Source organism: Bubalus bubalis, chromosome 21 (genome assembly GCF_019923935.1).
Source record: "Bubalus bubalis isolate 160015118507 breed Murrah chromosome 21, NDDB_SH_1, whole genome shotgun sequence".
Lineage (NCBI taxonomy): Eukaryota > Metazoa > Chordata > Mammalia > Artiodactyla > Bovidae > Bubalus > Bubalus bubalis.
In genome coordinates, this window is record NC_059177.1 from 60,609,258 (window position 1) to 60,624,307 (window position 15,050).

A 15,050-nucleotide genomic window follows, 5' to 3' on the forward strand; every position below is an offset into this window, starting at 1 on the left:
CTTCATTTCATAATTTTTGTATAGGAAGGTATTTGTCTCTAAGGAAGGAAAATTAAAATAATTATTTTCTTCATCGAACAAATTTGTGTGCTCACTCAAAACATATTCTGACATTTAGTTGACACTCTCCATCTTCTTCAAGGAAAAGAAATATAATCATTTGTTTCATTTCACCCTGCTCATCTCCAGGTTTCCCATTTTCCCAGAAGGGTGTGCTTCCTCTGAGTACAAGTCCCACCTACTCTCTTGTCTTCATAAGACAGCCATAAGTTCAGCCTTTGAAATAAATACCTCAGATGATCTAATCGCCCCAGGAGAATGAGAAGCTGTCCCTAATGTGGTGAGAACTTGAGTTCCCCCCCAACTCATCTGCCAAGTCTCCCCTGCTCAGGGCTATTGTCCTAAATGATGTCTGTGGGCAGCAGCTTATGTGAAAGAGAAGAGTGTGCCCAGAGGCCCAGCACCACCCCATTCTGTCCCCAGCAGCTCTAATTCCGGGTCTGGCTTCTTGTTTCATTATTTTATCACGAGTGCTCTTTCCAGCCATCCTAGGACTTCCTTTAGAGCAGTTCTTTAAAGATCCCCCAACCACCAGTGACTGCGTTTGCCACTGCTATACGTCCCTTCTGAAACTAAATTCCGTTCTTTCAGAAAGATTGAGTCCGGGGACTTCCCTGGACGTGCAGTGGTTAAGAATCCACCTGCCAATGCAGGGGACACAGGTTTGATCTCTGGTCTGGGAAGATCCCACAAGCCACAGAGCAACGAAGCCTGTGCACCCCGACCACTGAAGTGTGCGCACCCTGGAGCGGCTGCTCCACAGCAAGGGAAGCCGCCACAGTGAGAAGCCAGGCGCCGCAGTAGAGGAGCCTCTGCAGGTCACACTACAGACAGCGGGTGTGCGGCAGTGACGGCCCAGTGCAGCCAAAAGAAATCAATCAATTAGTTAAATTTTTAAAAGACTGAGTCCAGCAAAAAAAAAAAAAAAAAAAAAAAGAATGACATTTCATTTCTCTTTATTTTCATTCTTCTTCTGACATTTTGTACCTGATTCTGTTAGATATTTAGGATGCTTACAAAACTCCAGGTCACAGAAAAGGAGGAATTTCCAGTGTGTTCAGTGTCTCAGGGAACAGGCACACATCACTTGTGCTGAATAGTCCAAGGAGATGTGAGGGGAGCAATGAACCAAAACCACCAGAAAACCCCAAGAGGAGAGCAGCCCATGGACCCCGGAGCAGCTGTCTGCGGGCTCACTCAGGGGCAGCAGAGGACCCGCAGGCTGGCCAGGCTTCCTGAGCCCCCAGACTGCTGGGGAAGGCTGCCGTCTTTCAATGATGATTCAGACTCCCCATCAGGAAAACCAGGCCTGATCTCAGCATCTCTGACTCAGTAAATACCTTCAGGATCCACCCCAAGTCCACCCTCTCCTCCTCTCTCTCAGGCAGAATGAATCGACTGCATTCAGTGCGGGCTAGGTCGCTGATCATCCTGGGGTGCTAAGGCCAGGGCTGGCCACATAACTTACCACCCGGGGATTCTCAGGGTCATAAGAACTTACCTACTTCCTCATTCAGGGTGAGGAACAGCAGTGGCTGTGACAGGCAGGACGCCCCAATAAGGCAAGGGACAGGCAGGGTCAAGGTGAAACGACAGGAGGCTGTCTGTGCGGGAAGCTGACCAGGGCACCATGGCCAGCCCCTCTGTTCAGGGACAGGCGGGTGCCCTTGTCACCAGAAGCAAATGCAAATCAGCCAGTGTTCCAGGGCTGTGACTCACAGCAGGTAATGACATCAGCTTCTTGGTCCCTGTACCAGATGGGCACTTGTGAATCTGGGATGGCCAAGGAGAGCCAAGCCAGGTGGAAGATAGGCCCATGGAGCCTGCAGACCTTGACACCCACTGGGCAGAACACAGAGAGAAGGGCTGACTGGTCACCAACTCTCAGTGAGGGGAGGTGGCAGGAAGCTTTGGCCTGAGTCTCATTCCTAGGACCTACCTACAAGGTTAAAGACTGACCTGACCGTTACTAGATTCTTTTTAACAGAAGCCCAGGGTTCATACTATACCCAGATTCTAATGGGCCAAGGTGAAGGTGGAAGCAAATGTTAGCATCATTCCTTCTTGGATTCATTTGTAAATTCATCCTATATTTACTGGACATTTTTATCACTAGTGATAAAGAATAAAATCTCTCTTTGAGAAGCTCATTCTCTGCTGGTAATACAGAAAGTAACCCCCATCACAGGGCAGTGGAGAGTCCACTCACTCTGCCCAGGAGCCTGGAAGCCCTGACAGTCCAATAGGGCAGAGGAGGTTCATGTGAGTCTTTAAAAGTGAGACTTTTTTTACCTGGAGGTGGAGGCAGCTCGTGTGAAGAACGGGAATGTTTGTGAAAATGAACCTCATTCTCCCCTTCTCCTCTCAGGTGCTGGACCACATGGCACCCGGGCTGTTCTTTGAAATCCCCACCCCCCTCACCCCCCAGTTACAGAGCATTTCCCTTCTCTCTGATTCCCCTGAAACACGCTTCTCTTCCAGCGACAGACAGCTCATTCCTCCCCTGCCTTCAGGCCTTTACTTAAACGCTCCCTCCTGGGGGAGAGATCCCACACCTCACATGGAAGGCATCAGCTCCATCCTTCTCTTCCACTTGTCCTGCTCTCTTGCTCTCTCTCTTATTTCTTGCATCTCTGACAGCCTCTAGGGATGGGGCTGTGGGTGAAGGGAGATGTGGGGAGAGGGTAGGGTGGTATCTTCTCTCCACAGGCTTTGCTGGAAAAGAAGCTGTTTTTCTTCAGAGACAAGGCATGAATATAAACTGCAGGTAAATTAAAACTTAAATTGAAGGTGTTAATAAATTGCACATTAAGTGTGAAAGACAAAAAACATGAAACCTTTTGGAGCATACCTAACAGAATGCTATTATGATGTCTGGGGGATGAAGAACTTCTTTAAAAAGCCAAACAAATGGGTAAGCACAAAAGATGGATTATGTTACAAGTAACAACTGCTGCTCATCAGAAGACGTCACAAAATGAGGAGAGCAAAAGCCAGGCAGTGGGAAGTGACATGTGCAACAAGTGTAAAGGTCTTTCACCAATAAATATTTTTTAAAGTAGATGTCAAAAACACGCTAACAGGCATTGCATGGAAGGTGAAACATGGAATCCAATGAACATTTAAAATGTGATCAATTTCATTTGTGATAAATTAAATTAAATTTGTGATAGATTGCTTTGATAATAATGTGGTGGTGGTTTCATCACTAAGTTGTGTCTGACTCTTTGTGAACCCATGGACTGTAGCCCTGCTAGGCTCCTCTGTCCATGGATTTCCCAGGCAAGAATACTGAAGTCGGGTTGCCATTTCCTTCTCCAGGGGATCTTCCTGAATCAGGGATGGAACCCATATCTCCTGCACTGCAGGCAGATTTATTACAGCTGAGCCTCCAGGGAAGCCCAAGAAATCTATAAAGTCAGAAACATGAAAGCAATTGCTGAGGCTATCTGAGTAGAATGGGAAGTGGACCTCCTGTGGGTCTGAGACCCAGGGACAGGACTCATCTGCATTTGAATCGTGGTCACTCTCACTTGCTCTAATCTTGGCTGGGTTTCTAAAAGTACCAAAGTCTGAGTTTTGTCAGAGGCCTCAGAACCTTGTTTCCTGAACTCAAAGGGCTCAGAGTGGGCACAGAGAAAGGCTGCTTCTCACCAACTTCTCCAACCTTGTACAGTGAAAAGTAGATTTTTAAAGTTGAGAGTAATAAGGTCTTTTGAACCAAGGGGGATGCAGAAGTAGAAACAGGCCAGATGGATGGAAAGAATCCAAAGCAGGACCAGAATCCAGAGGCTGCTAAGCATGATTCCCCTGTGCTCAGTATCACGAGTCATTCCCTGGGATTAGGGGGATTGCTAGCTACCCTCACAGATGTGAAGAACTGACTCACTGGAAAAGACCCTGATGCTGGGAAAGACTGAAAGCCAGGAGAAGGGGATGACAGAGGATGAGATGGCTGGATGGCATCACCGACTTGATGAACATGAGTTTGAGTAAGCTCCAGGAGTTGGTGATGGACAGGGAGGCCTGGTGTCCATGGGGTCACAGAGAGTTGGACATGACTGCGTGACTGAACTGAACTGAGCTACCCTCATATAAGTGCCAATACATGTCTTATCTCATGTAATTTTCCACACAGCTCTATGATGCAATAGGATTGTCATTTCTACTCTAGAAGTAAAGAAACAGGTGATTAAAGACACTAGGTGTCCTGTCCAAAATCACACAAGTAGACAGGGGTAGTGATAGGATGTGGATGTTTGTGTGACTCACAGCCAGCTCGTGTTCCCCCCACTCACACAAGCACAGTTTACTTCAGGCTTGTGCACTGAGAATGACTGGCTTCTTACCTCAGCATTTGATAACATGTTGCTGTCACTTTCAGCTAGGTGTCAGAAGAGAAAGATGCAAAGCTAAGTTTACATGGGGCATGTTGTGATATAAGGTCATTTTTTCCCCTGGTTACTCTTTCCCTCCAGTGGGACCCCCCCACCCCCACCCCCCAGTTCTGGATGCTCATCTTTGAGGGACGGTGCTCACCTGGTGGTCAAGATGCAGGTGCAAGGCCCCAGGAGCCCCTTGTGCATCACCCTCTCTCAGCTCAGCTGTCTCCAGAGCATCTCCAGATCTAAGTAAGATCTTGAGCCCAGCCCTCCCAGCTGTTTCCCTGAGGCTCCTCTGCCCTGAGTCCCTTCCTGCCCCCAGGGAGGCCTTTCATATCTACCCACATCTTCCCTTCCCTCTTTCTCAGGAGAGTGGCTTCTGAATTGCTTTTCCTAGGATACATATTATCGAATTACCTTTCCTCATTCTAACTCCCTGATACAAAGAAATTCATCCTACCAGTAGTGACCCATGTATCTTTAAAAAAGCTACATTTCCCTACCTGTATTCATTTCTTACTGCTGGTATAACAAATGAGCACAAGTTCACTTTCTCATCCGTCTGGAGAAGTCCAGTGTGGATCTCGCTGTGTGGACATGGAGGTGTCCGCGGGGCTGTGTTCCTTCTGGAGGATCTGGGGGTGTTCTTTCTAGGGGTCGCCGCACTGCTCGCTTGTGGGCCCAGCAGCCACTTCAGCCCCGCTGTGGCTCATGTCCTCACGTCTCCTTCACCAGCTGTGACTCTCCTGACTCCCTCTCTGACTTCTGAGGACCCTTGGGACTACATTGCACCCTCACCAGTAACCCAGAGGGCCTCCGGGTGTAGATCCTTTCTTTAATCACACCCACACAAGTCCCTTTTGCCATGTGAGTTAACAGTCACAGGTTCTGGGGATTAGGACCTGGACGTCTTTTGGGGGAGGGAAACTGTTGATCACACTACTCTTTCTGCACAACTTGAGAGAAAATTACTTTAAACAATTGCAAAGTACCTTCACAACAGCTCAGAGTATAATCACCTACTAAAATATGATATACAGATAATAAAACAATTGGGTCATAATGTGGGTCACAATAAACAGGCCTAGAAGAATGCTTTCCTAATTTTTCACCAGCGAGAAACAACGATCAGATTGTATTTGGGTGACACCTGTCGGGGTCGTTTCCTGAAGCCTGAGGTCGGGGAGGGTGGGTGAGGTCTGCACAGACAGGGCTGAGCTGGAAGAGGTCCCGGTGAACACAGGCACAGAACCCAAGGGACAGCTGGACCTCTGCAGGGTTCAGGCAGGAGGAGCCCCAGACATTAGGGTGGGAGCTGGGTGGGCAGGAGGTGGCTGCGGGTGTGGGGGTCCCTGAGACGCCGCGTCTTCTCACCACCTATTTGTGCAAGTGCCCCACCCTCTTTAACTCCTAGTTACCCCGTGATGTCCTGATCTACAGCGTCCATTCAACACAAAAGCACAACGTGGTAACAGCAGCGTGGCAGGACTGCAGAGGGCGGTTCGGACCGCTGAGATCAAGAAGCACTTGAGAAACAGCACCGCTGCTGAGCCCGGAGCCCCGGGAGACTCCTTCCGCCCCGCCCCGCCCCGTCGGTGATCCCCAGCCCCGGAGCTTCCCGCTCAGGTCCTCTGCTGGAGAGGGGCCCGGGCGCCCGCACGTCTGAGCCCTGGGCCCCGCGACCGAGCTCGAGTGTGCCGCGCGCGCCCCTTCTCCCGGTCCTCCTCTCCCGGTTCCCGCAGCGGCCGGAGGCCCAGGGTCGGGCCCGGTGAGGCGAGCGGGCGGGGACGCGCGCCCCGTGGGTGGCCGCGTGCGGGGAGCGGGTGCAGTTTCTCCCCGCGGGGCCGAGCCCGGTCGGTCGGAAGCCCTTAGCCCGGCGGAGGGGCCGCTGTGCCGCCGGCGGGATCCCCGGGTCCTCCTCATCTCCGGCCTGCGGGGTATCGGAACCGTCTCCGGGGCCCGGAGATCGCCCCGCTCTCTCCTCGCCGCCTCCCGGCTTCTCGGGGAGCACCCGGCTCCCGGGTTCCAGCGGCGGCCAGCGGCCCGGAGCTCCTGCGGGGACGGGACCCCAGATCCCGCCCGGCCCCGGGCCCTCCGTGCGCGTCGCCTGCCCCGCGGGCGCGGCTTCCCGGAGCGGCCGGCCGAGCGGCAGCCCCAGCTGGGGAGATGCGGCCGCTGGAGGCGCCGTCGGACGGGGACACGGGGCCGCCTCGGCTTCTGGCTCCGCCGGCCGCCCCGTCTGCAGCCCGAGGGCGAGGGGACACCAAGCGAGGCGGCTTGGCCGTCTGCCCGCGGAGCGCAGGGGCGGCCCCGAAACTAGGACTTGGGGTCAACTGCACGCGCTCTGCTTCTTTGATCCATGTCTCTGGTGTGAAAGAACCCAGATTTCCCACCCTGGGCGGAAGAAAGGTTCTTTATAAATGTTTTGTAGAAGGCGTTCTTTCCCCGGCCAAAATAAGCCTGTTGGTGATTTGAAACGCCACCATCACCCGCACTGTTGGCGGTGAGACTGAAGGGCAGGTCTGAGCCCGACCCTCTGTGGGTGCGCGGAGCACAGAACACGGCCAGCCTCGGCTGGTCATCAGCCGTCAGAGAGTCAGACTCTCAGGGCTGGACTCCAGCTCCAGGGCTGGGGCTGGAAAGGCGGCTTCTGTCCCTCTGGGAGCCTCAGCAGGTACTGACGACTTGATGGGTGAGGAACTGTGCCCAGCAAGTAACTGCTGCTCAAAACTCGATGGGCGCCAGCGCGCAGCAGGAAAGGGCGTACCGGACAGGACAGCTTCACTCCCTGCTGGAGGCTGGGGACGCACAGATGAGGTTGTTGCAGCAAAAATAGAAATGAAGTGTTTCCTCTCCTGAGAACAAGGACAGTAAACAGCGAAGACTAGAGAAGAAACATGACCGGTCGTCAGAGTTATTCGCTCCTAGTTTTACTTGAAGTGTTACTAACCTGTAGTGTGTGTAACCAGAAGTCCCGTAATTCTACGTAATTTTCATCCTGTACCACATTTTTGCTCTCCCTGCACCCTCTTGTAGCAAGTCACCCCTTAGAGTTTTCCTGCCAGAAGTTTGCTATTTCAAAGGGAGAGATTCAAGTCTGGATTTGGATTCAAGTTGTGTTTCCAAACAGCAGTTGCTCTAATTAATGAAGCGTTTATCAAAGGTGATGTCCATTATCACGATTGTTGGAAACAGAGTGATTACTGAATGACCACACACTTTACTGATGTGGAGTGGAAGTGCCCCAGAGCCACACAGCAGGGCTGGGAGAATCTGCCCCATGACAGGTGGTGGGAGGAGATCACATTCCCATCTTACCGAGTTTACCATCCACTGAATGATCATTCTCACACAGCAGCCCAAGACTCCACATGGAATGTTGAGAGGGTAGCAGATCCAGGACCTACTAAGACCTGCACTAGTCCTACAGGTGCACAGAAAAAGGGTGAGCTCACTTACATGTGGCATCTTAAAAAATAAATAAATAAAATAAGAAGCAAAGCACCAAGGTCCTCAATCCAGGGCACACCTTGGTGTTTGCAGAAGGTGGGCTGTAGGGGTTTGTGAAGTAGGTGAAGGTGGTCAAAAGGTACGAACTTCCAATTACAGAAAAGTAACTCATGGGATCATCATGTGTAGCATGGCAACTATAGCTAATAATACTATTTTAAAAAATTATTTTGTATATTTGAAAGTTGCTAAAAGAGTGGATCTAAAAAGTCCTCACCACACACACACACAAGATGTAACAATGTGAGATGATGGGCATGAGATGGACTTATCATGATGATAATTTCACAGTACATACAAATATTGAATCATTATGTTGCACATCCAAAATGAATTTGGGATATGTCAACTATGCATCAGTTAAAAAAAAGAAAATGGTGGAAGGACGATACGCGCTCTCACAGTTGCTGAGAAAGATGAAGCACTGAGCTTTGCCTCAGGATCTGCAGTCTTCCCTTCCTCTCAGTGATGTAAAGGATACTTACGGCCTTGGACAGAGTGATGGGATAGGCCTGGGGCTCTGCATTTCTCACAAGCTCCCAGGAAATGCCAATTCCTGCAGATCCCTGGCTGCACGTTGAGTAGCAAGGTGTTAAAGCTCCTGAGGGTGGAGATTAGCTGGGCTGGTTTCTCAGGGATCCAGTTACACTTATGAGTACAGCACAGGGGCTTTTTTGGCCTCCATTCCTGACAGTGTGAAATAGCTGCGGGGTGAGCCGAGGTGGTGTTTCCCTTGCAGAGAAGAGGAAAATGGCAACTTTCATCAGACTGGAAATGATGCTGTTTCATGTTCATATACCGATCTCCTCAGACAAATGGGGCCCACCAGCAAAGACCTTCAGAAATAAAGGCCAAAAGACCATGATGACTTTTACAGTATTATTTTGGAGTGCTATCCACAATGAATAAACTAGATTAAAGGAAATGATTTTATGTCACAGCTCAAGTGGTTCAATTGCCTAGGAGATTTTTTTTTTAAGTTTCATCTTGAACCCTTCTTGGAAGTGTCTGCAATTACATGAGGGCTTGACGGAGTGTGTCACTGCTTGTTCAAAGCTCTGGTGGCAAATAAAATATACAATGACAGGAAGGACCCTTCACTACACTTGTTAAAATATGGAAGGGACCTCCTTGGGAAGCTATACATTCTTGGTCACCGCGAGGAGTAGAAAGTGAGCTGCAGAAGACACAGCTGGGCCACAGGAGAGGAGCCGGCCGAGCTCCCGCCCCTCTCAGCCCCTCTGATAAAGGCTCTGTCTGACCCCCAGACCCTCAGACACACTTCCCGGGGCTCAGAGACCCTGAGTGGCCTGGCTTGGGTCCCGGTGCTCTCCTCTGACCTGGGGGAGGAAGCGTTGGGCTCAGGAGAGACCCTGGGCGTGGAGTGAGGACCCCGGCCCGAGCTGCGCCACGCGCCGAGGGACACCATCTACGCGCTCCGCTGGTGTCGGCTTCCACGTGTGTAAGACGAGCGGCCTGGCTGCTCTTGGGTGTTTCTTGATTCTTCAACAGTCCTTGGGCCTCAGCAAAATTGGCAGAAGTCAGAAATGTGTTATCTCAGGCATCCCTGCTGACTCAGTGGTAAAGAATCTGCCTGCCAACGAAAGAGACATAGGTTCGATCGAGAAAGATCCCACACACTGTGGAGCAGCTAAGTCCGCGCACCACGACTATTGCTCCTGTAGAGCCCGGAGCCACAACCCCTGATGCCCGTGCCTCCCAGAGCCTGTCTTTGCAACAAGAGCGCGGGGGGCTTTCTTGGCGTGAAAGCTGCTCCCCCACAGCACGGACAGTGCCTGAGATGAGACCCAGATGGCCCTGCAAGCCTGACGGGGGAGCCACAGCCTTCAGTCACCATGCAGGTGAGCAGTGAGCACCTCTGGCCTCAGAGAGTCGTGGAGGGTCGTGGGGCCTGGATTCCTGTCCTCAGGAAGCCCTGGGCCTAAGAGGGGCGTCAGACAAGACATACGTGCCCCACCATGTGGCACGTGCTCACTGAGAAAAGGCACACAGGACCAGAAGAAAGACAAGGAGTTACGACACAGCCCGAGGGAGTCAGAGGAAAATCAGCAGAGCAGATGGTTTTCAAGCCAAGGCCTCGGAGGAATGCAGTTCAGCAGCCAGGAATCCAGAGCCGGGGCCAGTGGTGGGTGCAACAGAGACCACGTTCCCCCAGAAAGGCAGATGTGAAGGCAGAGCGTTCATCTCAACTCCTGCATGATGTCAAAGGCGGTGTGGACTGCGGGGTGGACGCAACGGGTGACGGCTGGCAGAGGAAGCGGGCAGGGGAGAGAGAGTGAAAGGCATTTAGAGCCTGGCCTGGGATGCCACTATCCTTCCTGGGAAGTGGGAGCCACTCAGATGCTGTGAGTAGAGAACGCACATGTTCAGAACTGCAGTTAAAGCAGATCAGTTATCACAGAGAGAAAGCGAACAGGAGGGTAGAGAGGCAGTCAGAGGGCAGTCAGGAGCCTAGCAAGAGTGCTGGTGAGAGGAGCCCAGACTGAACTCAGGAGGCAGAGCTGGAGGGAGGAAGCCCATCAGAGCAGGGGGAGGAGAAGGAGAGGGGAGGGTAGGAACATGGAGAGCAGCTCCTGCAGAGGCTGAGGATCCTCGTTGTTTGGTGATGAAGGGAAGCTCAGAGAAGTCAGTCCCTGAAGGAGGAAACCTGAATCCTCATCCCTGTCCAGATGTTTGTTTGCCTACAGACCTTAGAAGGGTGAGAACCAAACAAAACTCAGGATAAGATGTGTTTCTTGTGTGAATTCTTTAAAAAAACCAATCCTCTATCAATCACAATTTTTAAGTTGGAATCTAATTCCCATATCATAAAATTTACTCTGTAAAATGTGCAACTCACTGGAGTGGATTGCCATTTCCTTCTCCAAATGATTCATCATCTGTGTGCAAAGCTGTGCATCTATCACCACTATCTAAATCAGAGCACTTCATCTCCTCACAGAGAAAGCCACTACCCACTAAACAGGCACTTCCCCTTCCGCCTTCCCCCAGCTTTTGGCAATTGTCTGTGTGCTTTTTGACCCTAATGATTTGCCTATTCTGCATATTTAAAGTACATGGATTTGTACAACTGTGGCCACGTATGCTGGTTTCTTACACGTGGTGCTATGTCTTTGAGACTCATCTATGGTTTAGCACACGATTCATTCCTCTGACTTGAAAATTTTCCTTTCTAGGCCATTATAACACACACACACACACACACACATGAGTTCTTTTCTTTTTAATTGTGAAAAACTCACAGCAGATAAAATTACCATTGTTGCTCAGTCCACTTCACTAGGAACCGTCTTTGTGCAGGGAGCCTCTTTGCCTCATTGACCCTGAGCCACCGGCGAGCACAGAGCAACCAGCCCAGCCATGACACCCTTCTCGGGACCCTCTGGACCATCCCACCCGACCCGGACTCCATGCAGGCCTCCCCACAGTGGCCTAAGAAGAGAACTACATGGGGCGGGGGCGGGCAGAGGTGGAGAAGGAGAGAGACCAGGAGAGAGGAGAGCAGAGGCGGGTGGAGGAGCCGCCCACGCTGAGCTCCTGTCTCAGTTGCATGCCTGCCAGACCAGCCCTGATCAACTGCTGGGACCAGAAACGGTCAGATGGCTGAGGGAGCTGTGACCACAGATGTCAGCAGCTTCAGCCAGACACCTGACAGTCTACACTGCAAACCCGCCAGGCCCAGCTCCACTCCCCAGGCCAGCTTCAGAGCCCCAGAGCCCCAGCCTCATGTGGAGGGCTTCCCAGCCCCATCCTCCACGAGCTCCACATCCCAGCTCTCAGGAGAGTCCTCTGAGCTCCCAGGAGATCGTGTCCACTCAGGGTGTATGACAAGTGGCATTAGGCTGGGACCAGTTGGAAGTGGCCAGAGTGAAATCCAGTTTCTCTGTATCTCTTCTGCACCTGAAGCGCCCACTCTCTCCTACTCGCTCATGCCTGTTTTGTCCAGCCAGGTGTTTCCTGAACACAGCCAGGCTGCAGGGAGGGGTTTCAGGGCAGGGCAAGAGCTGCAGCATCTCACGGTGAGCAGGGCTGGCCACCAACTCACGCCCAACTCTGGGAGAGCATCACTGTGGGTCAGAAACTGACCCTCTGAAGGCACAGATGACTGCTCCTGGATCACTCAGGGGCCCCAGAACTTAGATTTGTACTGTGACCTCTACAGCTGGCTCTAAAGGACAGAACATCAGCAAGGAGACATCTGGACCCCGGTAATCACAGTCAGGTTGGTTAAGTACAAAGGGGGTGGGGCGGGGCAGTGAGGACGGGGTGGGGCCGCCTGCCTCTTCTGTTTAACACCCAACCACCCCCACCCACTTCCCCTGACCTTCTCCTCCTCAGTATCCTACCCACGTATTGGGCTTTCTTGGCCCAGACACAACAGAAGTGATCATTAAGTTACTCAGTATTCAGTGGAATAGTCACGAACTGACTTCAAGTGTAAAAAGAAATAAAATTGAAAATAAAATCCACCCAGACTATTAACTTTTGGATGAGGTTAGTGTCAGAGAAGATCCTTGGGCTCCTGGTAAAGGTCCCCCTGAAACTCTGGCTCTGGAAGGAGGGAGAAGAAGATGACCTTTGGTGAATGTGACCTAAGCCTGGTTTGTGTTTGACCAGCTCATTGATTTGATTATTGGTCATCTTCACATTTTCTGAGCCCTGTTCTGCATCTGTTCGAGGTCCTCACAGGGCTCACAAGCTGGAGAGCTCATCGCAGTGTGCTTAAAGACTTGAGGGGTCCTGGGTGAGGCAGAAAATGGTGCGGGCAGAGCATGGGATCAAGAAAGGTGTCGTGGACCCTGGTGAGGTCTGAGCCGGGTCTCCAAGGGTGAGTTCGGCAGGGCCTGGCTATGAGCAGGACTCAAATACATGATGAATGACTAAATGAATGAAAATGGAAATCTTCCCCAAAAAGAGCAAGACTGTCAGCTCTTCTGTAACTGAGTCCAAGCTTGTCCTGCTCACCTCACGACAGGCCAATAAATTGAGAGATGAGTTCTTGGGGCAAGGAATGGTGACTTTATTCAGAAACCCAGGACTCTTATCCCAGGACCCATCTTGCCTGAGTTAGAATTCAGGCTTCCTTTATATTAATTCTCAAAGGTGGTGGGGTAGGAAAGTCAAATATTTCCTCATTCTGATCAGGCTCCAGAGGGGATGTGTTAATGTCTGCCTCCCTGCCAGTGATTCACAGTTGAGTCTGGGCAGGAAGTTTCCTATGAGATAAACAAAGTTATTATTTTAGCTTGGTGCTCATTACCTGGGATGCAGGGCTCCCAGAGATGGGACTTTATGTACAAGCTTATAGGCAACATTCCTTTAGTGGTTAACTCGTAATAGGTAGAATACAAAGGATCCTTCTCTATGGACGGTTCAGGCCAAAGCTTGGAACTGCAGGGCACCCGGGGACAGCGGGAGAGGCCCTGCAGGGTGCCCACTCCACCCCTCACAGCTGTCTTGCTGACTAAGCAGCCTGGGTCTTGACTCCTGGGGGGCACCTGTTTGCCCTCTTCTCTCAGACAGTGCTGGTTGTAAGGTATAGATTGGGCTGAGGCAGAAAAGGAGAGACTGACCTCAACGGAAGTAGGTGACCTTTATTCAGGCAAGGAGGGGCAGCAGTCGGCCTAATGACCAGGCTGAGCCTGAGAGGGATCAGGGAGGCTTCATATTTAAAGGGAGGTTTGTGGAAGCGATAAGGGAAACGTTTGTCAGGCGGGATGTTTGGGGTATTTTTAGTTGAGATGGCATTTGTAGCTGGACAGGGGGTGGTAAATCCTCTGGACAAGGGGTGATAAGTCCCAGGTAGATGCAGCCAGCCTGGAGCATCAGGGTGGGACCTGAAGTTTGGTTTTGTTTTCCCCGAAGTTAGAAGATTCAGCAAGGGCCTTTGAGACTGCTGTTTCCTTTTCTAGGCCCAAAGCCTCTTTCACTCCTCAGAAGCAGCACTCACCTGTGCCCCTCCCTGATCAGGCCCAAGCAAACCAGCTGCCCTCACCTGAAAGGGTGTTAGTCTCTCAATCATGTCCTGCTGACCCCATGGACTGTAGCCCACCAGGCTCCTTTGTCCATGGGATTTTCCAGGTAAGAATACTGGAGTGGGTTGTCATTTCCTTCTCCAGGGGATCTTATGGACTCAGAGATCGAACCCAGGTCTCCTACATTACAGGTGTATTCTTTACCATCTGAGCCACCAGGGACATGCATAAGAAACTGCTACCTCCCAAAACTGGGGTCAGAAGGCTGGGCATGTGGTTCAGGCTCTACAAGGCATTTCACATCCTCCTAGTATCTCCTCTTGTCTCCCTAAGAAGCTCTTACATCTCAGGACACCTCTAACCAATACCCTCTTTTGGTGGGAGCTAGTGCTCAGTGGTTAATATTTTCAGCCCAGAGAGACACAGCCTGTGCTTTAGACCATGGCAAACCCTCCCAGCTAGCCCCAGTCCATCCAAATCTCTCCTGTTCCTCAGATCCCATGGCCAACAGACAGTCCCTGAGTCTGTTCAGCAGACAAGCTCCCCCAGTGTCCAGCGCTGAGGCTTCTCCCACCCTCGTGTCCCCTCGGCCCTGCACGATGAGCCCGCACTCCTGGGAATGGAGGGTTACCTCTGCGCTTCTTCTGGGGCTGCTGCTGGGTCTTCTTCCTCCTTCAGCCAGAGCAGGAAGCTGGCTCATGCAGGCCTATGAGTAGGGGGAGGAGGGGATGAGTGGTCAGTCCGTCTGGCTCCTGCGGGCCCCAGCCCTGCTGGAGGAGGCGCTGGGGGCTGAGAGAGTGGTCAGGACTCAGGGCGCATTCGGGGGAGGCTGAACCTACTGGGGGACGGTGACAATGTTGATGGTGACAAGCTGCTTCCATCTCTGTACGAGCTGGTCCAGTTCAGCAATTCTCCCAAAACTAACACCCGTATATAAATACTCTTCCTCTGGCAACAGGGGGTGGGCTGAGTGTTTTCCAGGAAACTCCTCCCTAACCTCTGGGAAGGATTCTGACAGAGTCTCTGATGATGCAGCAAATGTCGGCTTTGGTTCGGAATCAACAAGGACTCCCTGTTTGGCACATGGATGTCAATGCTATGT

The 15,050-nt window shown here is 51.6% G+C and overlaps 1 long non-coding RNA gene across 2 annotated transcripts; it reads right to left on the reverse strand.

Annotated features, from left to right (window-relative positions):
* Window positions 1-6,804: 6,804 nt before the first annotated feature.
* Window positions 6,805-15,044, reverse strand: LOC112581131. 2 transcript variants are annotated; one of them, XR_006640406.1, is made up of 4 exons: window positions 14,788-15,044; window positions 14,580-14,654; window positions 9,293-9,546; window positions 6,805-8,788 (listed from the first exon to the last, which is right to left on the reverse strand). It is a non-coding gene; the product is annotated as an uncharacterized LOC112581131 (long non-coding RNA). The 2 variants fall into 2 exon arrangements; XR_006640405.1 differs by having other exon boundaries at window positions 14,580-15,044.
* Between the last annotated feature and the right edge of the window lie 6 nt (window positions 15,045-15,050).